The sequence below is a fragment of the Lygodium microphyllum genome, chromosome 14 (assembly GCF_053477565.2).
Source record: "Lygodium microphyllum isolate KBCC chromosome 14, Lygodium_microphyllum_v1.1.10, whole genome shotgun sequence".
In the NCBI taxonomy this organism is placed as follows: Eukaryota; Viridiplantae; Streptophyta; class Polypodiopsida; order Schizaeales; family Lygodiaceae; genus Lygodium; species Lygodium microphyllum.
In genome coordinates, this window is record NC_141148.1 from 133649923 (window position 1) to 133677531 (window position 27609).

Here is a 27609-nt window from a genome sequence, read left to right on the forward strand (position 1 = left end):
TAGTCCACCATTTTGTGCGCGAAGGACGGCGATACGGAGCGAAGAAGTAGTGGATCAGCCATGCCTTATCATTGCCATGGCTTACTTACAGCCATGAAATCGATTTGGGGGGGGGGGGCGTTTTTTGATCGCGCCGATCTGGTTGACGACATGCTGCCCTCCTTTTTCGTGAGATTGGGGGGGTGCCCCCTTTGAAGGGCACCCCTTCATACCTCAAGTGGCCACCCTTCCAAGTTTTGACTGGTCTTTTGGCCCTTTGCGCGTCTGGCCTCCGAATTCAGTTCTGAAAAATTCTGTGAGCTCGTCTTGGCATCCCGCACTGACTAACATCTCCATGGACTGACACAGGCACATAGAAAAATTACTAAAAATCCGGAAGTGTCGCACAGGCACCTTCAAAGTACTTGACGCTTAAAATCGTCCTAGGTGGAGCCGTCGCTTTCGTGGATGAGTATTTTTTCCCGCAATTCCACATTTTTCTGCTAATTTTTAGCACGTTCCGGGGGCCTAAAATCCAGCTTTCATCGGTGACCACAGGATAGGGCGACTCGACCCGTCGAATCCACGAACAAATATGCACAAAGCAATCAAGGAAAGCATCAAGCTGAGACAAAAAGATACATAATAAAACACAGCACAATGCTCACCCTACCCCTGACAAAACCCAAGGCATGAAATCCATGAGGAGTAGGCCCAGCATAATCTGCCAGAAAGCCTGAAGCTAGTCACTAACCGACTGCTCCAACATGACCAGACTAAAAAGAACTATCATAGAGGTTGCCCTAAGTGGTGGTCTGAACTACCTACCTAACTAAGGACAACACAACTAGGAGCTCCTACTAGGCGAGGACTCCTATAGCCTGATCAAAAAGTATTTTCTTTTAGCACATTTCTTCTTTTAGGTTTTCATTTTCTATACTTGGGAATGCAAAAAGGAGGGAGCTGAGCGTAATGACCCAATGAGAACAGGGCATCGGCCTCAGGTCGTGTCTCGATACCCAAGAACCTACGAAGCCCTCGTAAGGCGACACTTAATCCTTTTCTGATGCTCACTTTTATTTTTGCTCCAACCTTCCTTGCTTTCTTCTTTTCTAGCAAGATGCCACCCCTAGGAAGACAAGGCATCGGCCTCGGGTCTCTGACTCATCCCCAGAAACCTATCACGCCTTCGCAAGGTGATGATCAACTGCTTATAAATTTTCCTTTCTTGTCTTTTCTTTGATAGGGGTTAGAACCCCTTTTTACACACCTTTGTATATATTTATTGTTTTTAGGATATTCAGATTTTTTTTTCCCTTTATCATCATCATTTTTCTTCTGGCAGGCTTCTCTAACTGCCTCACAACTAACAAGAACTCCTAGAACGGCTGCCTAGCAGGCTAGCAGAACAGGGTCACTAGGACTACTTCTAAAACAGGTCTTTTGATGCTTGACAATGTCTTTACAGGAGGCAATGACTACTCAGACCTCCCTCAAACACACTGAACCTAAACCTGGGACTTCATGCCTTGGACACTGGTCCCCAACGAGAAAAGAAAAACCCCTTTAACAAGTACACAGACATGTATAGTATAAAAACCATAGTACTCATAAAGGAAAGATATCACCTGGATAGGGCCACGAGAAGCTTCCACGCAACAAAAGGCTCCTTCCAAGCTCTTCTTCCGAATCTTTCTAGCACAAAACTAAAACAAGAAACCATTAACCGTACCTGCACTAAACAGAAAACTGGCCCTCTTGTCCTAAAAACACTTCACCACAAAAAAGAATCGGCCCTCTTGGCCTAATGAAACAAAACATAGTAGCACCTACACATCCTCCCCTGGAATAGCACAGTATACAATAATAGGCTCCCTCCCAAGGAGGAAAAACAGGCTCGTAGCCCTAAACTAAATGCATAAGGTTATGAACCATCCCTCCTGCATAGAAAGCAAGAGGCGTACACATAACATGTTGTCTAATTAACCTATGGGTCCAGGATAATAATGGTAGATTGGTCTCGGCTACTTTTTGCATTACCCATATCAACCATCGTCTGCCATATATTGCATGCTTTGATAACATTCCCCACAAGTGACCGGGTCCTATTTCATCATTGATAACAATATCCAGACTAGGACCACAATTAAAGAAGAGGTCTTCCTCATAAGCAAGATTTGTTAATGAATCCGCAAACTGATTCTAGTAATGTGGAATCAGCTGAAAAGACACTCTCTCAAACTCTTCAAGTAGGGTCATCGCAGTCCGATGATACATACACAGAATGGGATTCCGCACTGTGTATGTCCCATCTAGCTGATTCAGGATCAACTGGGAATCCCCTTTTACTGACAACCGACGAATACCACCTTGTTTGGCAATATGCAGTCCCATAATCAAGGCTTTATACTCCGCCATATTGTTAGTGAATCCTACCCCGAGATAAGCAGCTAACTTCATCGTAACTCTACGTCGGGGATCTCGGATTACTACTCCAACACTCCCTTTTTTATTAGGGCCCCTGGACGCTCCATCAAAATATAATGTTACGTCCACAATGGGTTTACACAGCCGACCATCACGAACTCCTCTATTCATAATTATGGTAATCAAAGTTTAGCATGTTGAGAGGATGAACTGACGGCTCCATCCCACCTTCTTCATTGAACTCAACAAGGATACTTGTCAACAATCGTAAGCAATGATGGCAGAAGACTTTGATCTCCCACACAAAGGTTCTGTCTTCTTGCTCAATCACTTTATATCATTTGCTCCACCAGATAAGTTTCCCCTGATGGTATCTTTGCTCCAGATATGGGTGCTCCAAATAAGGGATTAACCGACCCATCAACCAACTTTAAGCTCTTTTGCAGGTCTCAAATCATCCCCAGCATGGACTTGCAATGCATTTCTCTATATTAGCATACTTAGAAATAATAAGGTTTAATCTTATTAAGATTAACCTTATTTTTAAACTCTACTCCCTGTAGATCAGCTAATAGGGCCGTAGACCTATTCTTCCCTAACCTGACAATCTTGTAGGGGCCATCCCATTTAGGTTCCAACTTCCCTGGAAATAGCTCCCTACGTGCATTATAATAGAGGACTAATTGCCATTTTTTAAAGGTATATCTCTTCGCTCTAAGGTCATGCAACTGCTCTACCTCCTGGTGTAATAAGCTCTGCAACTTTAGCTCATCCAGGTGGGCTATAGTCGTGAAACATTCAAAAAGGGAATCCTTATCTCCCAAAGAATGGTTAATTGCAAACCATATGGTCGGCAATTCAATTTCAAGGGGTAACACACACTCTTCCCCATAAACCAATTTGAATGGATTATGGCCGGTAGCTCGCTTGAACGTGGTATTGTACGCCCATACTGCCACATACAGCTTCCTATCCCAGTCTCGTTTCTTCTCAGAGACTATCTTAGACAAGATCCCCACAAGCTACTTATTAGTACTTTCCACCTGCCCGTTTGCTTGCGGATTATAAGGAGTCGTTTTATTGTGCTTGATTTGCCAAGCTTCAGTCAAGCTTTTGATCACCTTATTCAGAAAATGGGTTCCACGGTCCGATACTAATTCTTTCGGTGGACCAAAACGGCAGATAATCTGCTCTAAAAGGAAACTTGCAGTCTCTTTTACATTGTCCTGCCTCGTCGCCCGCGCTTCTAACCATTTGGTAAAATAATTAGTGGCTACTATAATATACCTCTTCTGGGTAGTAGACGACGGGGTGATAGGACCCACAAAATCAATGCCCCACTTCTCAAATGGGAGGATAGCCATGATAGGCATAAGTGGACGTCTCCTATTCTCTCTACTGTCATGTCTTTGACAGGTATCATATCTCTTTACATACTCAAAAGAATCTTGGAAGATGGGTGGCCACCAATATCTAGCTCGTAACGCTTTCTGCACCGTCAACCGTCCTGTGAAGTGCCCTTCACATGCAGAGTCATGACACTCCTCCAAGATAAAAGGAACCTCGTCAGGCATCACACATCGGCGATAAATATCATCAACACCTTGCCGATATAGCGTCCCTGCGAATCAAGGAAAACATCAATGCCTGTTGTTTGATTTTCCTCTTTTCAGACTTTGATAAACCAGCTCCCATCTCTCCTGTTGATAGATAATGTGTAATGGCAGCATATCAAGATGGAATAGAAGCTGTATCAATTTTAAACATTTCCTCAATATCACTTTCTTAAGCTAAGATCTCTTTCGGCTCCCCGAAATTCACAAGGCATTCCACAATACCCTGCAGCCTCGGTGGCTTACTCTTAATCTCATAATCGAACTCCTGCAAAGTGATTAACCACTTTGCTAAATGATTAGGCGGCTGCAGCTTGTTCATAAGCAGTCTAAGTCCTTCCGCCTTCGTATAAAACACTACCTTTTCATAGAGGATGTAGTGCCTGAATTTCTTAGTCCCAAAGACCATCGCAAGACACAACTTCTCCATGTAGGTATAATTAATCTCTGAAATGCCCAGTTTTCGACTAGCAAAAGCTATCCGGTGATACCACTTTTTCTCCCATATTTGGGCTAAACAACAACTTATACTATGCATAGTGGCTGCTGAAAATATATAGAATACCTCACCTCTTTTAGGTGCTTTTAGAACGGGTGCTTTTACTAGCTCTTGTTTCACATCCTCAAAAGCTACCTTACAAGGGTCGCTCCATTCAAATGAACAACTAAAGGATAATAAATTCGTTAATGGCAACGTTCTTTTTGCCAAGGCATTGATAAACCTTCGATAGTACCCTATCGACGATAGAAAGCTATGAACCTCTTTCGAAGTGCGTGGTGGACTCATAGCAACTATGACCTTGATCTTTTCAGGGTCAGTTGCTATCCCTACTGAACTGACCACATGGCCCAGCAATAGCCCATAAGGTACTCCAAAGACACACTTCCGTGGGTTAAGAGCGATACAAAATTGTCTGCAATGCTCAAAGCATTTTCTCAAAATAATCAACATCCTTCCCCTTACAGTGGCTGCCCCCAAGTCATCAATAAATACTTTCAACTCATCTGGGGAAATGTCACCAAAGGTCTTGTCTGCTGTTCGTTGCCATGATCTAGGTGCATTGCATAAACCAAAGGCCATCACATGGTACGCAAAAGTACCAAAGACAGTAACAAAAGTTGTTTTCAACTTGTCCTATTCTATAATTGCCATCTGGTTGTATCCTACAAAGAAATCCATGAACGAATATATTTCCCTACCCGCTAATTGATCCAAAATCTGGTCAATGAATGACAATGGGTAGTAATCTTTAACTGTCTGCTTATTCAGCTATCTAAAATCCACATATAATCGGATTTGGTTGTTTTTCTTCTTCCTGATAACAACGGGTGAACACCATTCTGTGTGTTGTACAGGGAAGATCAAACCAGCTTTCCTTAGCTTTTGTAACTCCTCAAACAGGCCGTCCCTCAATTCAAAAGGCATACGCCTTACCTTCTGACGCATAGGACGACTGCCTTCTTTTACAGGAATAGTATGAACAGCCAGGCTAGGAGGAATACCTCTCAGCTTGTCATAACTCCAAGCAAAGATATCGCAGAATTCTTAAATCAAGGATACATAGTCCTCCCTTTCTACTGAACTGAGCATAGACCCTAATTTAATTGGCCGCGAATCGTTCGGCGTGCCAAGGTCCAACTCAATTACATCCGCGTCCCTTATCCTATCTTGCGGCTCTATCGGCTCATTTAGAGTTATCTGATAGATATCCTCTGTAGTGGACCCCTCTTTAGATTCATCACTGGATGACGTCTCACTACCAGATGGATCACCTGCTGTCTCTAATTCAGTAGAAGATAAAGGAGCTCTCTCACTTTGAGGGGACTCAGGATAAGCATCGACTATTACTCGATTAGCACCTCTACCTAGAACCACTCAACCAATGGGTATATCGACTTGACAGTCTGTTCGTAAGATCCAAGGCCTACCTAGCAAAACCCGATAGCTAGGACGTCCTGCAAATCTTATCACCCTAAAGTCCAAGAAGCATTCTACACTTGCAACTATAACATGGACCTTAGTAACACAACCTTCTGGTTGCCTTAAACTATCATCAGCCATTCTCAGAAGGGTGGAGCTATCTTTCTGGATGCCTAGACCTAGCCTCTCCATCAACTCTGAACTCATGATGTTGACAGAGGATCCAGTGACTACAATGGCATGTTCCACTAATATTCCATCCACATAAGCTAGAACCCTAGGGCAGCTCTTTTCAGCATGGTCAAACCAATCTTCCCCTACTCGTGCTATGCCCAAGGGTTCCACAATATACCCGATACGCAGGATCTTCTTAAATTCCTTGCGTACTCCTGGAGATAATTTGATCAATTGCAAGAGGTTCACATCTGGTTTAACTTCGCAAAGAGAACTCGCTAAATCAAAGTTATGATAAGTAGCCAAAGCTCTCTTTTCTCACCAAACCATCCTCTCTTTTGGTCTTTGGACCGGTTTTGGTGCTTCTTTCTTAGCTCTTACCTTCTTTCTTGACACTTCCTCATCCTTCTTAGGGTCGCCTTTCTTGTCAACCGGTCTTAGCGGTCCCCCTTCCATGCTAGGACTCTGGACTTGCGTCCCCTTATCCCCTTGTTTAGGGTTTGCCTCAACCGATTTTGTATTATCTTTGTCAACCTCTTTAGCCTTTTGGCCTCTTGTCGCGGCTCTTAAGTTAGAGGTTTTAGCATCATGGACTCGTACAGCCTCAATAAGGCTGACCCCGTTGCCTTGTGGCAACTCTTCTATATTTGTTTTTCCCCTCTGCAATATTTATCTTGGTGCATCATTATGCTGCAAGTTATTTCCTTACACTCTATGATTCACTGGGCCTGGCTGTTTCCTCCCTTGTTGGAGAGAACTAATCTTACTCCAACAGGTAGCAGCTAAATGACCCGACTTCCCAGAAATGTCACATTTCACATTTGGACAGTTCCTAGGGAAGTGCTATCCACCACACCATTTACAACTGAATCTAGAGGGCCCACCCTCTTCAGGGCGTCGACTCCCTATCAAATTTTGTTGCTTCTTTAAAAAATTAACGTCGACAGCTATTTGTCGATATTGTTCGAAAATCATATCAGTATAATGCTTCATCATGTCCTTAACTTCTCCAAGGACATTAGATGCACTCGACTCGTAGCCTCGATCATCAACCGGTCGTTCCATTGGCCTAACAATCTGATTTGGCATTGGCTGTTGACCCACAGGAACAACATTCGCTTCACTTCCATTCGTCAATGCTGGATTGCCACTAGGTACTAAACCCCCATTAACATTCATTCGAGAGGAGTAGGCCATTTGTAATCGTGCTTCCACTCCCTTTGCCCGCGTAATAGCGGTATCTATATCTGCTAAGGCCACACTACTCAATTGTACTTGGATATTAAAATCCAACCCATGCAAAAAGTATTGCAATTAGGCAGCTGGTGGAATGGGAATGTAAGTTTGAAACTTACAGAATACTTCCTTCAACTTATTAGCATATGCTTTCACATTCTTGTGAGGATCTTGACGTGTCACATTCAAGACCCGCAACCAATATTGGCCACCTCTTTCAGGGGCATATTCCGCTCAGAAGGTTGCATAGAATTGATCAATGGTGGTTATGGTTCTAGACTCTATGATGTGATACCATACCGCAGCCCTTCCTTTTAACGTCATATTGAAGAACATCATGAGATGTCCCTCGTCTTGGATGCGATAATTGAACATCAATCTCTGAAATTCACAGATGTGAAATTCTGCATCCTCTTCTGCTAACCCATTAAAAATGGGCAAGGGAACTCCTAAGGCTGGTAAATCCGGCGTCCTTGCAGGAATCGCAATAGACTGTGCCATGGTGACTATCGGATTAGCAATAGGAGCTTGAAGTGACGGATTCACATCCCCACTTGAAGTGGGTAAACTTGGTGGAGAAGAGGAAGAACTTATGCTTCCTCCTGCCCCTAATGGAATAGATGGAGCAGTTAAGTGACTAAGACCACTACTTCGTATACGTACTGGACTACTCCTTTGAGGAGAATAACGGCTAACGATCTCTAACCGCCGTCTAGCCCTCTCAGCACGTTCGGATTTTTGGATTTCGGCTTGACGGTCCTTGTCAGAGGACATAAACCAACTACCTTTTGGTCCCTAGAAACCCTAGATCCGAAAACCACCACTTATAAGTGTTGAGATATCGAGCTCCACTCGTGATACGCCAGGGTGACCGTTGAGTACTTATGTCACTGACTTGTCAGTTGCAGACGCGGTTGGTACACCGCCGATGAATAATAGCTACATGATAGCTATCCTTATCTACTCTAGTTCTTGGCTCAGTTAGTATGCCACCTTAGGTAGTTGAGTTTGGTTTTGAGACCCATATAGGGTTCTTCTATTTCTTTGTAAGTTAGTTCTTTTGGCTTACACAACTAAGAAGAGGAAATCTGTTTTCAGCCTCCACCTCTGTGTGTGTATTCCCCCATTGTGCAAGCAAGAAAGTTACAAGTGAGACTCCTTCCTTCTCTCCCACAATCTTGACATGGTATCAGAGCCTTGTTCGTGGTAAGGAGCTCAAGAAAGCAAGCCAAGCTCGCGGTGTTCTGGTAAGAGGAGCAGTGTTGCTTTCATTTTCTGTTTTGGGAGCAGATCTCTGCAGGTAGCACAGCCGGAAAGTGCAGGAGTGCATTGTCTCAGGTTGAGACGCCCTTCGCGGTGAAGCAAAAGGGCAGTATATGCTGCGGGATTGGGCTTTAGCCCTCAGCGACCTTGTTTTTTTGATTTGAGGCCATTTCGGGGCCTGTTTTGGAGGCGGAAGTTTTCTGCACGCACTCAGGAAAAAGCCCAGTTTTATGCTGTGCAGCCACTGTTCTACAGGTCGGTGAAAAGTTACTGTAGAAATTGCATCGTATGCTTATGTGCAGAGACATTGGGAGTTACAGAATCATCCTTGGTTCCTGTTTATGCAAAATCGTCACTAGGAAGTGACTGTGTGGTCAAATACCACTTTCGCCAATTTTGCAGATTTGCCCTTGTGAGGCTGAAGCTGTGTTCTTTGCAGTGACAGAACTTTTTGCAGTATTCTGTAATGGCGTCTGATTCTCTATCACAGATTGTCACTGAAAAGCTTGACAAGAACAACTTCCAAGCATGGAAGTTTAGAATGACGAATTTCCTTATGGGAAAAGGATATTGGGAGTTTGTTGCAGGAAATGAAGAAGAACCAGTTCTTCCTGATGTTCCCAATCAACAGCAAATGCAGGCATTCAAAGCATGGCATGAGAGAGCCAGGAAAGTTATGTATTGGCTGTCTATCAGTATTTCAGACTCTATGATTGTGCATATTCAGGATGCAAGTACGCCAAAGGAGGCATGGGATACTTTGTCAAAAATGTATAGCACAAATACGCAAGCCAGGAAAATGCAGCTCAAGCAAGAGTTGCATAATGTGCAAAGAGAAAATATGAGCATCAATGACTACCACATGAAGGTGAAGAAGATTGCAGATGCACTTGCTTCCATTGGGTCGCCAGTGGAAGATGATGATTTAGTTTCTGTGACCTTGAATGGTCTAGGAAAGGATTATGCACAGTTTCGAACATCCATTTCCGTTCGTGAAAGATTTCCTGACTTTGAGGAGTTGATTGCTCTTCTAATTTCTGAGGAGCAGAGAAATGGTGGTGCATCTTCTTCAGGAGGAACTTCAAAAGAAGCTGTCTTCTACTCAAATGCTGGAAGAGGTAGAGGCAGAGGTAGAGGAGGCCAATTTGGAGGCCGTGGTAGAAATCAGAATATGCAGCAAACTCAAGAAAACCAGTCCTATGGAGGAGGACGTGGTAACTCTAGAGGCAGGGGGAGCCAAAGAGGTCGTGGTGGATGGCAAAGAGGCCAAAATGCAAACAGTAATGTTGAATGCTACTATTGTGGTAAAATGGGTCATATGGCTAAAGACTGCTATAAAAAGCAGAATGACATCATGAATGGAAAACTGCAACAAGGAAATTATGCATCTTCTAGTAGACAGGGTGATGACAGAAATGAGCATTTGTTTATGGTGCAGCACATGAATAATTCTGTGACAAGTACAGAAGAAAGCAACGATGTGTGGTATGTTGACTCAGGTGCATCAAACCACATGACAGGTCATGCAGAATGGATGGAGGATGCAAGGAAAATGAAAAAACTAGGATTTGTGGAGACTGGTGATGATACTGCACATCCGATTGTGCAGATTGGAAAAATTCCTTTGTCTATGCAGGATGGGAAAAAGAAATACATGTCCGATGTATTTCATGTCCCCAATATCACCAAGAATCTGGTTTCTGTTGGTCAAATGGTTGAACAGGGCTTGCAGGTCAGATTTAATCCTCATGGATGCTTTGTTGAGGATATGAAAAATAAAGGTCGCTTGATAGCAAAAGGAAAGAAGAAGGGCAGAATGTTTACGTTGGATGTAGACATGTCTGAATTGAGTGCAGCAATGTTTGCACATGGGACCGGTGTAGTTGCAGATATTGATATCTGGTATAAACGCATTGGTCATGTTAATGTACAGCGACTTAAATCAATGCAGGCCCAAAATATTGTTGTAGGATTGCCTAGATTCAAGGTTGCAGAAATGCATAAGGTATGTGAAGCCTGTCAGTTTGGAAAACAGGCAAGGAAACCATTTCCTAGACATGTTCAAGAGAGTAAGAAGCCATTGGAATTAATCCACTCTGATGTGTGGACTACTAAAGCTGCATCTCTTGGAGGCTGTCATTATTTTGTCACTTTTATCGATGACTATAGCAGAAAAGTTTGGGTGTATTTTATGAAAAAGAAAAGTGAAGTTTTTGGGCATTTCAAAACTCTTAAAGCTATGGTTGAAAATGAAACAGGTCTGCAAATAAAATGCCTAAGGTCAGATGGAGGGGGAGAGTACCTCTCAAATGAGTTTGCAAGGTTCTTGCAGGAGCATGGCATAAAGCAGCAATATTCATGCAGTCATACCCCACAGCAAAATGGAATTGTAGAAAGAAAAAACAGACATATTGGAGAGGTGTCTCGTGCCATGCTCAATGAAAAAGACCTGCCAGATTTTTATTGGGCTGAAGCAGTTGCTACAGCAGTCTACATAATGAACAGGACTCCCACTGCAGCAATACATGGAATGACTCCAGATGAGAGGTATACTGGTAGGAAACCAGATATTTCTCATTTGAAAATTTTTGGTTGCATTGCCTATGTACATGTGCCAGATGAGTTGAGATCCAAGTTGGATCCAAAAGCTGAGAAGTGCATCTTTATTGGTTACTCTCTGCAGCAAAAAGGGTATAGATGCTATAACCCTTCTACTCGTAAGTTTACAGTGAGCAGAGATGTTGTTTTTGATGAGATGAGTAGCTGGTATAAACCAGTAAATGTGATTGATGATGTAGATGCACAAAATGGTAATGCTGCACAGAATTCACAGCAGCAGTCACAAAATATTAGTGGACCTGGATCGTCCTCTAGCAGTGGTTCACATTCTTCACCATGGACAGGCAGATTGAGATCAGGAGAATCTTCTCAAAGTAATGCAGATAGTGGTATGCAGGTATCACGAAAAGGAAAAGAGAAGGTTGATCAGCCCATGTTTGATGTGAATGCAGGTCACTCTTATGTGGATGGTGAATCCAGTGGCTCAGAACAGAGCATTGATGATGAGTTGGGTATTCCTTCTATTGTTACACCTGGAGTAAGGAAGACCAGGGATGTTTTGAGAGCACCTGGGAGTGAACCCACTTTGCGCAGGTCTACCAGAGTTAGGTATCCTGTGGATAGGCTGAAATATGATGGATTTACAGCCATTCACTATGCATATATGGTCAAGGTGATACAGGAACCAGAACCCACTTCTTTTGAGCAAGCCATGGGAAAAGAAAAATGGGAGAAAGCCATGGATGAAGAAATGGATGCCTTGGAAGCAAATGCTACATGGGAATTGGTACCTTTGCCTAAAGGTAAGAATGCAATTGGCTGTAAGTGGGTTTATAAGGTGAAGCACAATGCAGATGGTTCTGTGAACAGATACAAGGCAAGATTAGTAGTCAAGGGATATGCACACACATATGGCATTGACTATGAAGAAACATTCAGTCCGATTGCAAGGTTGGCAACCGTAAGAGCAGTCATTGCTATGGCTGCATCAAAGGGATGGTCTTTACATCAGATGGATGTAAAGAATGCCTTCTTGCATGGTGATTTGCAAGAAGAGGTCTATATGGAGCAGCCACCAGGTTATGTGCATGCTGTTCATCCTGAGTTTGTTTGCAGGTTGAAGAAAGCTTTGTATGGCTTGAAGCAAGCACCTAGAGCATGGTCTGACAAGATAGGACAGTATCTTGTCACTATTGGCTTTCAGATTTCCAAGGCAGATTTCTCACTTTATGTGAGAAAAACAGAGAAAGGTATTATGCTACTTGTCATTTATGTTGATGATTTGATTATGACAGGTGACAGTGATGAAGATATCCTTCATGTGAAAATGCTATTGAAGCAGAAGTTTGAGATGAAGGATTTGGGAGAGCTGCGTTATTTCTTGGGCATTGAGGTGATTAGATCACCAAGTGGGATACAGATCTTGCAGAGGCAGTACGGATTGGACATGCTGTCCAAATATGGGATGACAGGCTGTAAGCCTATTTCAGTTCCTTTGGAGCAGAATGTGAAGCTGAGCGCAGATGCAGGTGGGCTTCTAGAAGACCCTACTATGTACAGACGCATAGTAGGAAGCTTGATTTATATGACTATTACCAGGCCAGATTTGAGCTATGCTGTTGGATTGGTAAGTCAGTTTATGCAGGCTCCAAGGAAACCACATTTGGATGCGGCTAGACGCATACTCAGGTATGTGAAGTCCACATTGCAGTATGGACTATTTTATGAGACTGGGGTTCAGATACAGCTGCATGGATACACTGATGCTGATTGGGCTGGTAGTATTTCTGATAGACGATCTACCAGTGGATATGTGTTCTCTTTTGGGAGTGCTGCAGTCACTTGGAGCAGCAAGAAACAGCCTACAGTTGCCTTGTCGAGCACAGAGGCTGAGTACAGGGGTGCAGCAATGGCTGCATGTGAGGTAGCTTGGTTGCATAAGCTACTTTATGATATGCATCAGCCTACAGATGGGCCGGTTGTCATTTATTGTGACAACATGAGCAGTATACATTTGGCAAATAACCCAGTCTATCATGCTAGAACAAAGCACATTGAGGTGCATTATCACTATGTGCGGGAGAGGGTTTTACTAGGTCTTATTGATCTAGTTTATGTCAGCACAGAGGATCAGGTAGCTGACATATTCACGAAGGCATTGGGCGCAGAGAAGCTGCGCAAGTTCAGAGACCTGCTTGGTGTGCAGGAATTGGGATTGAGCTCGAGAGGGAGTGTTGAGATATCGAGCTCCACTCGTGATACGCCAGGGTGACCGTTGAGTACTTATGTCACCAACTTGTCAGTTGCAGACGCGGTTGGTACACCGCTGATGAATAATAGCTACATGGTAGCTATCCTTATCTACTCTAGTTCGTGGCTCAGTTAGTATGCCACCTTAGTTAGTTGAGTTTGGTTTTGAGACCCATATAGGGTTCTTCTATTTCTTTGTAAGTTAGTTCTTTTGGCTTACACAACTAAGAAGAGGAAAACTGTTTTCAGCCTCCACCTCTGTGTGTGTATTCCCCCATTGTGCAAGCAAGAAAGCTACAAGTGAGACTCCTTCCTTCTCTCCCACAATCTTGACAATAAGTGGCTCGCGGCAGATGCACAACTGATGGGACCTAAAACAGGCCGGCGCTGGCTCATGCACTAGCTGAACCTCTATCATGCGCTCAACAACCCCACGGCCTTGCGGCCAGGAGCGTTGATGACACATACATTGCCTTTCTAAACATCTTGCGTTTGTATCACGTCTCATAGTCCAACTCTAACCCAATTAACACTCCTCAGAGGGAGTCCCAGCACATTGCCAAATGGCACGAAGTACAAACATAGAAGGTCCTCCCACGGCTGACTGCCGCTACCTCATTGCGACTCTCCTACATCTTGGGGATTGGCCCCTCGATGTGTTGCTAAACATATATAACACTTCGCACATAGTCCTCTCAAGGTACCAATTATTTCGTTCCAGGATGAACCATACCTCACTTTACTTCCTCCTTAGACCCAACACCTAGCCTACAGCTTGGGACAACCTTACTCACTCAACGTTGGTCACAATCTAGAGAATACAGGTGCTATGCATCCAGGAGGTATTGTCTGATACCTTTTATCATTTTATGCTTCATGCAAATTGTGAATGTCCATGTGCTCAAACAAAGAAAAATCAGCATTGTGCTTAGTGCAAAAACATTCTTTCAATGAATTTCTCTGACGTGTAATTGCTACGTTGCACAAACCTAGCACCGAAGAGACCTCGTGCTACTAGATCCTCATTTTAAATTAACGATCAATCTATATAATATGCATAGATGAAAACAATCAGCCTTTTCTTTCTCTCAGCACTTAAACACCACTCTCATTCTTTCTACCCCCTCGCCGTTTAGATTGTGTACGATGTATAGGTTTAGGGTAATGTTTTTCCATGTTTTTTATTGTATAAAAAGCAATAAAAACTCACTAAAACATAAAGGTAGGACTAAACTGAGGCTAAACTTCATACTTCAGACCCCCCATACATACACAAACATGAATCTTATTTTTTAGTATTTTTCGCACACTCAAAACCTATTTTTCCCTTATTTTTACCCATTTTCCCTATTTTTCTTATATTTTTCGCAATATTAAATAATTGAAAATGAAAAATGAGTTGTGGGCTGTGGCCCTTAGGTTCATTTGTAGCAAAAACACAAATTTAGTTGGTGTGTCTTATTATATTTTCCATTTATATATCAAAAACACCCAATTTCCCCCTATTTCGCGTGTTTTACATGTTTTATTTTATTGTTTTCGGCCATACGGCTCATGATTTTCTGGTTTTTTAATTTCAAACAGTTGGAATACGTTGCAAACACCATTATTATCAATTTATAGCCCATATGAACGATGTCTCATGTATCAAATAGCATAAAGAATCTAATTTTCTTATAAAAACGCATTACCAATTGTATTTTCGGGTTGCGGGTTTTTATGCCTCATTGCGGGACTGATTTCCAGCTGCCATTAATGCTCATGACGACCCAAAATCAGCAATCTTCATTCCTCTTGAACGACGGAGCAATCCGGTCTTCATTGGACAAGCATCCGTCATCCATTCTTCTTCTTCTTCTTCACCGCACGAATTTGCCCTTAGAGGAGAGAGATGGAGGAGAGAGAAAAATTGATTTCTGTTCTCTCTCTACAGTCCACCATTTTGCGCATGAAGGACGGCGATATGGAGCGAAGAAGTAGTGGATCAACCATGCCTTATCATTGCCATGGCTTACTTACAGCCATGAAATCGATTTTGGGGGGGGGCGCCGTTTTTTGATCACGCCGATCTGGTTGACGACATGCCGCCCTCCTTTTTCGTGAGATTGGGGGGGGTGCCCCCTTTGAAGGGCACCCCTTCATACCTCAAGTGGCCACCCTTCCAAGTTTTGACCGGTCTTTTGGCCCTTTACGCATCTGGCCTCCGAATTCAGTTCTGAAAATTTCTGTGAGCTCGTCTTGGCATCCCGCACTGATTAGCAGCTCCACGGACTGACACAGGCGCACGAAAAAATTACTAAAAATCCAGAAGTGTCGCACGGGCACCTTCAAAGTACTTGACGCTTAAAATCATCCTAGGTCGAGCAACTGCTTTCGTGGTTGAGTATGTTTCCCCGCAATTCCACATTTTTCTGCTAATTTTTAACATGTTTTGGGGGCCTAAAATCCAGCTTTCAGTATGTTCAATCTTGCCTGCATACATGATCTTTTGATGGAAGTTAAGCATCCATATCCCCATATCAGAATTGAGCCAATTCTCTGTTTCTGAGTCCTCAACTATGCAGTTGCCATGGAGCAAGATGTAGCACACTGGGAATTCCATAAACATGTGAGGTTACTTTCCTTTGCATTGTATCTCCGAGAGAAAAATGAGACTACTTAATTTACAACATCTTGGCATCAATCTTTGGGTACAATCATTGCACCTGCACCAGCTTAGCTTCCAACTTTCTTCTAAGCTCCTTGTGCTGTTCTTTCATCATTTCCACAGGAGCTATGGTCATCACGAATCCTTCCACCAAAGAGTTAGAAAGCCAACCCTGCAAATTGAAGTTAAGAGCTTGTTGCTTATCTCTCCATGTGCATTGCACTCAGTGTTCAAATGCATTGCCTCATAAAAAGGAGAAACACGGAAGTGCATCAGCACAAAGGGGTTACTGAAGGTTCCTCTGGAATTCCTATTTGAATTGTGATGTTCTTTGACCATTCATAAACCTAACACAATTCAGTATAGCATTCAAGAGCTTAAAACATTTGTAAAGTTCCAACAACTAGGAAGGATCCCCAGACCTCCACTGGAAACAAATTTTGCTCCAACATGATGTATGCAGGTGAATTCAATCCAAAAGAATTACACTAACCAAACACCAGAAACCAAGCCTCTAGTTCTGGCAAATAGGCCCCATTCAAAATTTCCCTCGAATGTTCTAGCATCATGTATGCAACCTAGGTGCAAGGAAACTTATAATGACTTCAGATTTAAAGGAATGTAAGCCAACCAAAACTCGAGACAGAGCCAGACTTGGGAAGAAGCATAAGCAGAAGTGATGGTAGCAGGGGTATAGACAATGCATGGAGTGTGCTGCTCAAAAACTTCTAATGGATCAATGGTACCCGCATTGCATACTTCACATATACAGGACCTGGTCAACAACTCCCAAAGGGAGCTATTGCATCAAATATTTTTCTCGTGTATCACCACACACTGAGATAAAGGGGAATCAACATCAATCTGTCACTCGCTCTAACAAATTCATCAGAGGGCTTGGCCACACGCTAAGCCTTACCATACGTCAGCTGTTGGAAGAGGTCAAGAAACCCAATCGATCTCGAAGCATAAGGTCTATGGACTGTGCAATACAAGGAATCATAGAAGAGGATGAAGACAATTACGATGTGGATTTCTGTACCAAATCTGGGCAAATTATGAGGTTCTCACTGCCAAGATTGTGGGAGAGAAGGAAGGAGTCTCACTTGTAGCTTTCTTGCTTGCACAATGGGGGAATACACACAAAGGTGGAGGCTGAAAACAGTTTTCCTCTTCTTAGTTGTGTAAGCCAAAAAGAACTCTAGTACATAGAAATAGAAGAACCCTATATATGGGTCTCAAACCAAACTCAACTAACTAAGGTGGCATACTAACTGAGCCACAAACTAGAGTAGATAAGGATAGCTATCATCTAGCTATTATTCATGGGCGGTGTACCAACCGCATCTGCAACTGACAAGTCGGTGACATAAATGCACAACGGTCACCCTGGCATATCACGAGTGGAGCTCGATATCTCAACACTCCCCCTCGAGCTCAATCCCAATTCCTACACACCAAGAAGGTCTCTGAACTTGCGCAACTTCTCTATGCCCAATGCCTTCGTAAATATGTCAGCTACCTGATCCTCTGTGCTGACATAAACTAGATCAATAAGACCTAGTAAAAGCCTCTCCCGCACATAGTGATAATGCACCTCAATGTGCTTTGTTCTAGCATGATAGACTGGGTTATTTTCCAAGTGTATACTACTCATGTTGTCACAATAAATGACAACTGGCCCATCTGTAGGCTAATGTATATCATAAAGCAGCTTATGCAACCAAGCTACCTCACATGCAGCCATTGCTACACCCCTGTACTCAGCCTCTGTGCTCGACAAGGCAACTGTAGGCTGTTTCTTACTGCTCCAAGTGACTGCAGTACTCCCAAAAGAGAACACATATCCACTGGTAGATCGTCTATCAGAAATACTACCAGCCCAATTAGCATCAGTGTATGCATGCAACTGTATCTGAACCCCAGTCTCATAAAGTAGTCCATACTGCAATGTGGACTTCACATACCTGAGTATACGTCTAGCCGCATCCAAATGCGATTTCCTTGGAGCCTACATAAACTGACTTACCAATCCAACAGCATAGCTCAAATCTGGCTTGGTAATAGTCATATAAATCAAACTTCCTACTATGCGTCTGTACATAGTAGGGTCTTCCAAAAGCTCACCTACATTTGCGCTCCGCTTCACATTATGCTCCAAAGGAACTGAAATAGGCTTACAGCCTGTCATCCCATATTTGGACAGCATGTCCAATCTATACTGCCTCTGCAAGAGCCGTATCCTAGTTGGTGATCTAATCACCTCAATGCCGAAGAAATAACGCAGCTCTCCCAAATCCTTCATCTCAAACTTCTGCTTCAATAGCATTTTCACATGAATGATATCTTCATCACTGTCACTTGTCATAATCAAATCATCAACATAAATGACAAGTAGCATAATACCTTTCTCTGTTTTTCTCACATAAAGTGAGAAATCTGCCTTGGAAATCTGAAAGCCAATAGTGACAAGATACTATCCTATCTTGTCAGACCATGCTCTAGGTGCTTGCTTCAAGCCATACAAGGCTTTCTTCAACCTGCAAACAAACTCAGGATGAACAACATGCACATAACCTGGTGGTTGCTCCATATATACCTCTTCTTGCAAATCACCATGCAAGAAGGCATTCTTTACATCCATCTGATGTAAAGACCATTCCTTTGATGTAGCCATAGCAATGACTGCTCTTACGGTTGCCATCCTTGCAACCGGACTGAATGTTTCTTCATAATCAATGCCATATGTTTGTGCATACCCCTTGACTACTAATCTTGCCTTGTATCTGTTCACAGAACCATCTGCATTGTGCTTCACCTTATAAACCCACTGACAACCAATTGCATTCTTACCTTTAGGCAAAGGTACCAATTCCCATGTAGCATTTGCTTCCAAGGCATCCATTTCTTCATCCATGGATTTCTCCCATTTTTCTTTTCCCATGGCTTGCTCAAAAGAAGTGGGTTCTGGTTTCTATATCACTTTGACCATATAGGCATAGTGAATGGCTGTAAATCCATCATATTTCAGCCTGTCCACAGGATACCTAGCTCTGGTAGACCTGCGCAAAGTAGGTTCACTCCCAGGTGCTCTCAAAACATCCCTGGTCTTCCTTACTCCAGGTGTAACAATAGAAGGAATACCCAACTCATCATCAATGCTCTGTTCTGAGCCACTGGATTCACCATCCACATAAGAGTGACCTGCATTCACATCAAACATGGGCTAATCTACCTTCTCTTTTCCTTTTCGTGAAACCTGCATACCACTATTTGCATTGTTTTGAGGAGATTCTCCTAATCTCAATCTTCATGTCTATGGCGAAGAATGTGAACCACTGTTAGAGGACACTCCAAGTCCACTAATATTTTGTGACTGCTGCTGTGAATTCTGTGCAGCATTACCATTTTGTGCATCTACATCATCAATCACATTTACTGGTTTATACCAGCTACTCATCTCATCAAAAACAATATCTCTGATCACTATAAACTTACGAGTAGAAGGGTTATAGCATCTATACCCTTTCTGCTCTGCAGAGAGTAACCAATAAAGATGCACTTCTCAGCTTTTGGATCCAACTTGGATCTCAACTCATCTGGCGCATGAACATAGGCAATGCAACCAAAAATATTCAAATGAGAAATATTTGGTTTCCTATCAGTAAAGCTCTCCTCTGGAGTCATCCCATGTATTGTTGCAGTGGGAGTCCTGTTCATTATGTAGACTGCTGTAGCAACTGCTTCAGCCCAGTAAAAATCTGGCAAGCCTTTTTCATTGAGCATGGCACGAGATACCTCTCCAATATGCTTGTTTTTTCTTTCTGCAATTCCATTTTGTTGTGGGGTATGACTGCATGAATATTGCTGCTTTATGCCATGCTCCTGCAGGAACCTTGCAAACTCATTTGAGAGGTACTCCCCCCTCCATCTGACCTTAGGCATTTTATTTGCAGGCCTGTTTCTTTTTCAACCATAGCTTTAAGAGTTTTGAAATGCCCAAAAACTTCACTTTTCTTTTTCATAAAATACACCCAAACTTTTCTATTATAGTCATCAATAAAAGTGACAAAATAATGATAGCCTCCAAGAGATACAGCTTTAATAGTCCACACATCAGAGTGGATTAATTCCAATGGCTTCTTACTCTCTTGAACATGTCTAGGAAATGGTTTCCTTGCCTGTTTTCCAAATTGATAGGCTTCACATACCTTATGCATTTCTGTAACCTTGAATTTAGGCAATCCTACAACAATATTTTGGGCTTGCATTGATTTAAGTCGCTGTACATTAACATGGCCAATGTGTTTATGCCAGATATCAATATCTGCAACTACATCGGTCCCATGTGCAAACAATGCTGCAGTCAATTCAGGCATGTCTGCATCCAATGTAAACATTCTGCCCTTCTTCTTTCCTTTTGCTATCAAGCGACCTTTATTTTTCATATCCTCAACAAAGCATCCATGAGAATTAAATCTGACCTGCAAGCCCTGCTCAACTATTTGACCAATAGAAACCACGTTCTTGGTGATATTCGGGACATGAAATACATTCGACAAGTATTTCTTTTTCCCATCCTGCATAGAGAAAGGAAAATTTTCAATCTGCACAATAGGATGTGCAGTATCATCACCAGTCTCCACAAATCCTGGTTTTTCCATTTTCCTTGCATCCTCCATCCATTCTGCATGACCTGTCATGTGGTTTGATGCACTTGAGTCAACATACCACACATCATTTCTTTCTTGTGCACTTGTCACAGAATTGGTCATGTGCTGCACCATAAACAAATGCTCATTTCTGTCATCACCCTGTCTACTAGAAGATGCATAATTCCCTTGTTGCAATTTTCAATTCATGATGTCATTCTGCTTTTTATAGCAGTCTTTAGCCATAAGACCCATTTTACCACAGTAGTAGCATTCAACATTGCTGTTTGCATTTTGGTCTCTTTGCCATCCACCACGACCTCTTTGGCTCCCCCTGCCTCTAGAATTACCACGTCCTCCTCCATAAAACTGGTTTTCTTGAGTTTGCTGCATATTCTGATTTCTACCACGGCCTCCAAATCGGCCTCCTCTACCTCTGCCTCTACCTCTTCCAGCATTTGAGTAGAAGACAGCTTATTTTGAAGTTCCTCCTGAAGAAGATGCACCACCATTTCTCTGCTCCTCAGAAATTAGAAGAGCAATCAACTCCTCAAAATCAGGAAATCTTTCACGGACGAAAATGGATGTTCGGAACTGTTCATAATCCTTTCCTAGACCGTTCAAGGTCACAGAAACTAAATCATCATCTTCCACTGGCGACCCAATCGAAGCAAGTGCATCTGCAGTCTTCTTCACCTTCATGTGGTAGTCATTGATGCTCATACTTTCTCTTTGCACATTGTGCAACTCTTGCTTGAGCTGCATTTTCCTGGCTTGCATATTTGTGCTATATATTTTTGACAAAGTATCCCATGCCTCCTTTGGCGTACTTGCATCTTGAATATGCACAATCATAGAGTCTGAAATGCTGATAGACAGCCAGTACATAACTTTCCTGGCTCTCTCATGCCATGCTTTAAATGACTGCATTTGCTGTTGATTGGGAATATCAGGAAGAACTGGTTCTTCTTCATTTCCTGCAACAGATTCCCAATATCCTTTGCCCACAAGGAAATTCGTCATTCTAAACTTCCATGCTTGGAAGTTGTTCTTGTCAAGCTTTTCAATGACAATCTGTGAAAGAGAATCAGACGCCATTACAGAAAACTGCAAAAAATTCTGTCACTGCAAAGAACACAGCTTCAGCCTCACAAGGGAAAATCTGCAAAACTGACGAAAGTGGTATTTGACCACACAGTCACTTCCTAGTGACGATTTTGCATCAACAGGCAACAAGGATGATTCTGTAACTCCCAATATCTCTGTGCACAGGCATACGATGCAATTTCTACAGTAACTTTTCACTGACCTGTAGAATAGTGGTCGCACAGCAATAAAACAGGGCATTTTCCTGAGTGCGTGCAGAAAACTTTCGCCTCCAAAACAGGCCCCGAAATGGCCTCAAATAAAAAAAACAGGGTCACCTAAGGCCCAAAGCCCTTTCCCTCAGCATATACTACCCTCTTGCTTCACCGCGAAGGGCATCTCAACCTGAGACAATGCACTCTTGCACTTTCCGGCTATGCTACCTGCAGAGACTTGCTCCCAAAACAGAAAATGAAAGTAACACTGGTTCTCTTACCAGAACACCGCGAACTTGGTTTGCTTTCTTGAGCTCCTTACCACGAACAAGGCTCTGATACAATGTCAAGTTTGTGGGAGAGAAGGAAGGAGTCTCACTTGTAGCTTTCTTGCTTGCACACTGGGGGAATACACACAAAGGTGGAGGCTGAAAACAGTTTTCATTTTCTTAGTTGTGTAAGCCAAAAAGAACTCTAGTACATAGAAATAGAAGAACCCTATATATGGGTCTCAAACCAAACTCAACTAACTAAGGTGGCATACTAACTGAGCCACGAACTAGAGTAGATAAGGATAGCTATCATCTAGCTATTATTCATGGGTGGTGTACCAACCGCATCAACTGACAAGTCGGTGACATAAATGCACAACGGTCACCCTGGCATATCATGAGTGGAGCTCGATATCTCAACATCGTAGTCAATGGAGGTTCACGAAAACAAGAAAGAAAAGAGTTGGAATTTGTTTGTGGATGCTCAACAGCAAGATACATGTGTAACATTCCCCCCCCGCGGTGTGCCCCCGTGTCTCCCCCATAGAAACTCCCCCCTTTTTATTTTTTTCAAAATTTTTTATCCCTCTCCCTCCCCCCGATAGTACATCAAGGAGAGAGAGAGAGAGAGAGGGAGTGAAGTGGGAGAAGGAGGGGCATGCAGCCCTAGGTGGCGACGGACAACTGCGCCCCCATTTATAAAGATCACCCCCCCTCCCCCGTTTGCTGCAAGTGCCACCCCCTACCTTCATCCTGTCCAGCGGCCCAGTAGTACGACCCCTTTTTTTCCCGTGAACAGAGAAGAGAGGGAAGGAGAGGAAGAGGAGAGAGAGAGGAGAAGAGGAAGAGGAAGGGAGAAGAAGAAGAGTAAGGGAGAAAAAGGAGAGAGAGAAGAGGGAAAGAGAAGGAAGAGAAGAAGGAGAGAAGGAGGTAAAGAGGGAAGGGAGAGAAGAGGGAGAGAAGAAGAGAAGGGGAGAGAGAAGGGAGAAGAAGAAGAAGAAGGAGAGGAGAAAAAGAAGAGAGAGAAGAGGGAAAGAGAAGGAGGAGAAGAAGGAAGAGGAAGAGAGAGGAGAGGAAGAAGGAGAAGAAGAGGGGGAAAGAGGAGGAGAAGAAGGAAGAGGGAGAGAGAGAGAGAGAGAAGGAGAGAAGAAGAACGAGTGGGAGAGAGAAGAGAAGAAGAAGAAGATGGAGACAAGGAGAAGGAGAGAAGAAGGAGTGGGAGAGAGAAGAGAAGAAGAGGGAGAGAAGGAGTGGGAGAGAGAGAGAAGGAGAAGGAGAGAAGAGAAGGAGAGAGAGAAGTAGAAGAAGAAGAAGAAGAGGTAGAAAAGGAAGAGGAGAGGGAGAGAAGAAGAGAAGGAGGGAGAGAAGAGAAAGAGGAGAGTAGGAGAAGAAAAGAAGAAAAGAAGAAGAAGAGGGAGAGAGAGAGAAGGAGAAAGAGGGAGAGAGTTGGGGAGTGAAGACAGATCGAGGAGCCACACTCAAGCCACCCCTCATCGACAAAGGATCCCCTGGCCACGACCTTTCCCTCTGGAACCGATCATCTTGAAGGTCGCTAAGGCCCAGAATACCCAAACCCCGAGTAGAAATGGCTCCCAAGGAGAAAATCATGAGAAGCATAGGTGCCAAAGCTACCGTTGGTACCGGTAATGAGAGTATTGTAGATAGTACCGACTGTTGCTTCAGAAGAATTCGTATCCAAGGAACCATATTCTAGAGGGAAGGCAAGTGGAGCGACCAACACAATAAATGCCCCTACGAACACGAATCAAACCCAGGTTCTTTAAGCGTTATAACTAATTACTTTTTATTACTCGTGAAAGAAATGATGGGGTTAGCTACGTGCATGGAACCAGTCTTAGGCGCTAGGTTGCATACGCAAAATGATAGAATATGGAGTTCGCATAAGTTTATATGCATGAAATGATAGCTTTTACACACATAAAATGATAAGGTTCTCGCATTGTTTCACATAAAATAATAGCTTTTAACCCAGTTCAGTGCATGAATAGTCATTTAGAATTCATGCTTCACGATCATGACTAAAAGAAACACATGAAATGATAGTTTCTGATGGATAGAAACCTAGACCTTCATGAGATCTGGTGCATTAGGAATAAGTATAATTGCCTACGAATTGTTTTATCGATCATGCTGTGCACTATCGCAAATGGATACGCTCCTAGCTTAATTGAAGCTAGTGACCTAACCCTAAATGGATTGTTGACCCAAGTTATGCTTGGTTGTTTGAAAAGGTTGTAAATCCCTTGAGCAAGTGTTTTGATCCATCCAAGTTAAATTCTGATTGTCATGCAATGGGATTGTGATGCCTTGAAGCAAGAGGTTATGCATTCAACTGTTTGTTAATGTGGTTTTGGATGTTAACCCAAGTGGGATGTATTTGATGATTGTGTGGCCAGGTCTGAGATGACTGATTGCCATGCAAACAAAAGGGATGTTTTCCCTAGTGATTGTTTTTAAGCTAGGTCCTTCAGCTGTGGTTGATTTCCTAAAGGGATAATTAAGGAAGGATGGCGCTAGCTACCCCCCACAAACCACCAAATCCTAACCGGGGGGTTGTGAATCTGTGCCAAGAATGTGGACCGAACCCACCAAGAGAGGTCTCTCCGTAGAAATTACTTGGTGTAGGAGGATGCTTGGGTGCCAGTGGGGGCTTTGGTTGTACATCCCAATGCCTCCCGGCCCTACATAAGTGTTCTACGTGACTCGAGATGGGATCTCGAGGCCTTGATACTAGTTACAAGGCAGAATCTTGGGAGGATAAACCTTCGGGTTTTTATTACCGGAAGAAGGAAGTATTTTCCTACAGAGGCAGAAAGGAACACTTAATTCTCTTGTATGGGCGATAGACAAACATTAATCTAAAGATAAGTTAAGGAAGTGTTTGATCTTGTTTTATCTTGCTTTCGTGTCAGTGCCCTAAATTACGTAAAGGAACCTATGATTAACGGGTCCATTTAGGAAGCTGCTTTTATGTGTCAACATAATGTGATAGGTAATTAGATAACTAAAACAACCCCGAGGGAAGCGTGGTGGATGTGACCAATGGGTTTATCTACAGAAGGGTAGTCTCGATTAGCCGAGAGCTTTCCTCAAAGGAAATGTTAGCAAGAATTGTTAGGAAAAAGTCGGTCTATGACCTTAGACAATGTTGGCTAGGAACCTGGACTTCAGGTTGATCCTAGTGGGAACAGCTGGATAAGTTCCGTTGCAGGGCAGACTCGAGAGACCCTAGTTGGCAAACCCCATGTCATTCCTTGGGAGTGCCGGGCGGCGTCTGCTAGATATATCTCTCGATGGACTGCTAAGACGTGTCCCGCGATTTGAGGAGCGGGCACGTTACAATGTGGGATGCTTGGTGTTCTGACAATCTTCTATTTGTCCAATTAGCAACCAACTGAAAGTTGGTAGACAGAGTGTTCTTTACAACATACATTGTTGAAACCATCAGAGGATGGCATTATTATGATGATGGCACAACAACAATCCTAAGAAGAATGAGTTTTGATACTTTCAGAATGGAATATCTCCCCCTCTGTAGTGGTTTGAAAGCTGAATTGAGAGATGTTGAAAAGAAGAAAGTAGAAGAAATGTTGGCCACAGAGTCCTCTAGAGACTAAAGCCCTCTGATTCTATTCTATTGAGTACAGACCAACTGGTTTGAGCCAACCCCCTTATGAATGATGCAATCAAGAGGCAAGTGCTAGAACGAGTCCAGAGATACGTGAGAAGAGAGAAGGCAAGAATCAAGGCTGAGAACAAGCTTGTAGTAGAAGCATCCTTTGACGCCTTAAAAGCACTCTTTATAGAAGTCCTCATGGTGACTCAAGGTCCCCTTTCTAGTGAGATTCATCCTTGAAATATTGATGATAGGCTAGCAAATGTAGTCCCATTGCCAATTTTTAAGGGAGAGTACAATGAAGACCCTGATCTTCATGTAGTAGAGTTTATGGTAGCATGTGTGGCTAACAATGCCAAAACCCCGAGCATTGGTTAGCAATCTTACCTGCCACTTTCAAGGGCACGACGTTTCAATGGTATGATAGACAAGCAGCAGGAACACTTGGCACATGGGATGACTTGAAGTTGACTTTCCTCACTAAATTCAGGCATGAAGGGTTTGAAGAGTGGATGCGAGAGGAGTTCATGAACCTATGTTAGTCCTTTGGAGAAAAAGTAGAAGCTTATGTCTCGCGAATGGAATCCATCCTGAAGAGATGTACCAATCATCATTTGGATGAAGGCATTCAGAAGGGAGTGTTCCTCAGAGGCCTACAACCAGAAGTTCACAAGTTCGTGGAACTGAGAAGACCAGTCAATCTGCAAGCTGCAGTGGAAGGTGCAAGACTGTATGACAAAGTTGAAGCAAGACTGTCAATGACTCCAGGAAGAGGATTCTAACCTCCTCCCATGCCAAGAATGGTATACTCACCAAATGCAGTTCCAGGGACAGTTCCCTACCCCTACCCCTAGATGCAAACAATGCCCTAGTGCAACGCACCTAATCCACTAGTGGCCACAAATGATAATGCCTCAAATGATGGTTCAACCACAATAGTAGTGGTCTCAAAATTTCCTCCAATGGCGACTCAACAATAGTGGAATACTACCCATCGGAATCAACAACCCCAAGTCTCAACAAGAGCTTTGAATCGGAACCAGAATATAGGACCTCCTGGATCAACCCAACCCATATATGTAGTAATTACAGAAGCTTCCCAAAACTCTACTACAAGTACTTTAGGAGGTGAAAATCTGAAGGACTACCTATCCAACTTAGTCGCAAGTATTAAGAAAGAGCTAATGGATGTGATTACAAAATAGCTACAGACCTTGAAGGTAATTACCGCCAATATATCCACTCCTATGGGAGAGATGTGATGTGTTCTAATACATGGTGTGAAAAGTTCCATCAAGCGGGATATTGAAAACCAACCATTCCTGGAGCCTTCTGTTGTTTGAGGAAGAACCATACAGAGGATATTTGCTCTCTGAAAGAGATGCAGGAACGAAGAAAGAAAGATGAAGACACAAGATTCAACTTGCTAGAATCCAAAATAACAACACAAGACATTGGACCAAAGCTTAGGGAGTTTGGTTCTAATTTCAATTCGGAGGTTTCCCTCTCAAAGTTACAGAGGACGACAGTCTGGTGGTGGCCAGAGATCAGAGGTGGAATGTTATAGATGTGGAGAAAAGGGTCATATCTCACCAAATTGTCCAAACCCTAGAAGACATGTGGATTACAAGCCCTTATGCAATCGATGCAAAGGAGAAGGCCATACTACAAAAGATTG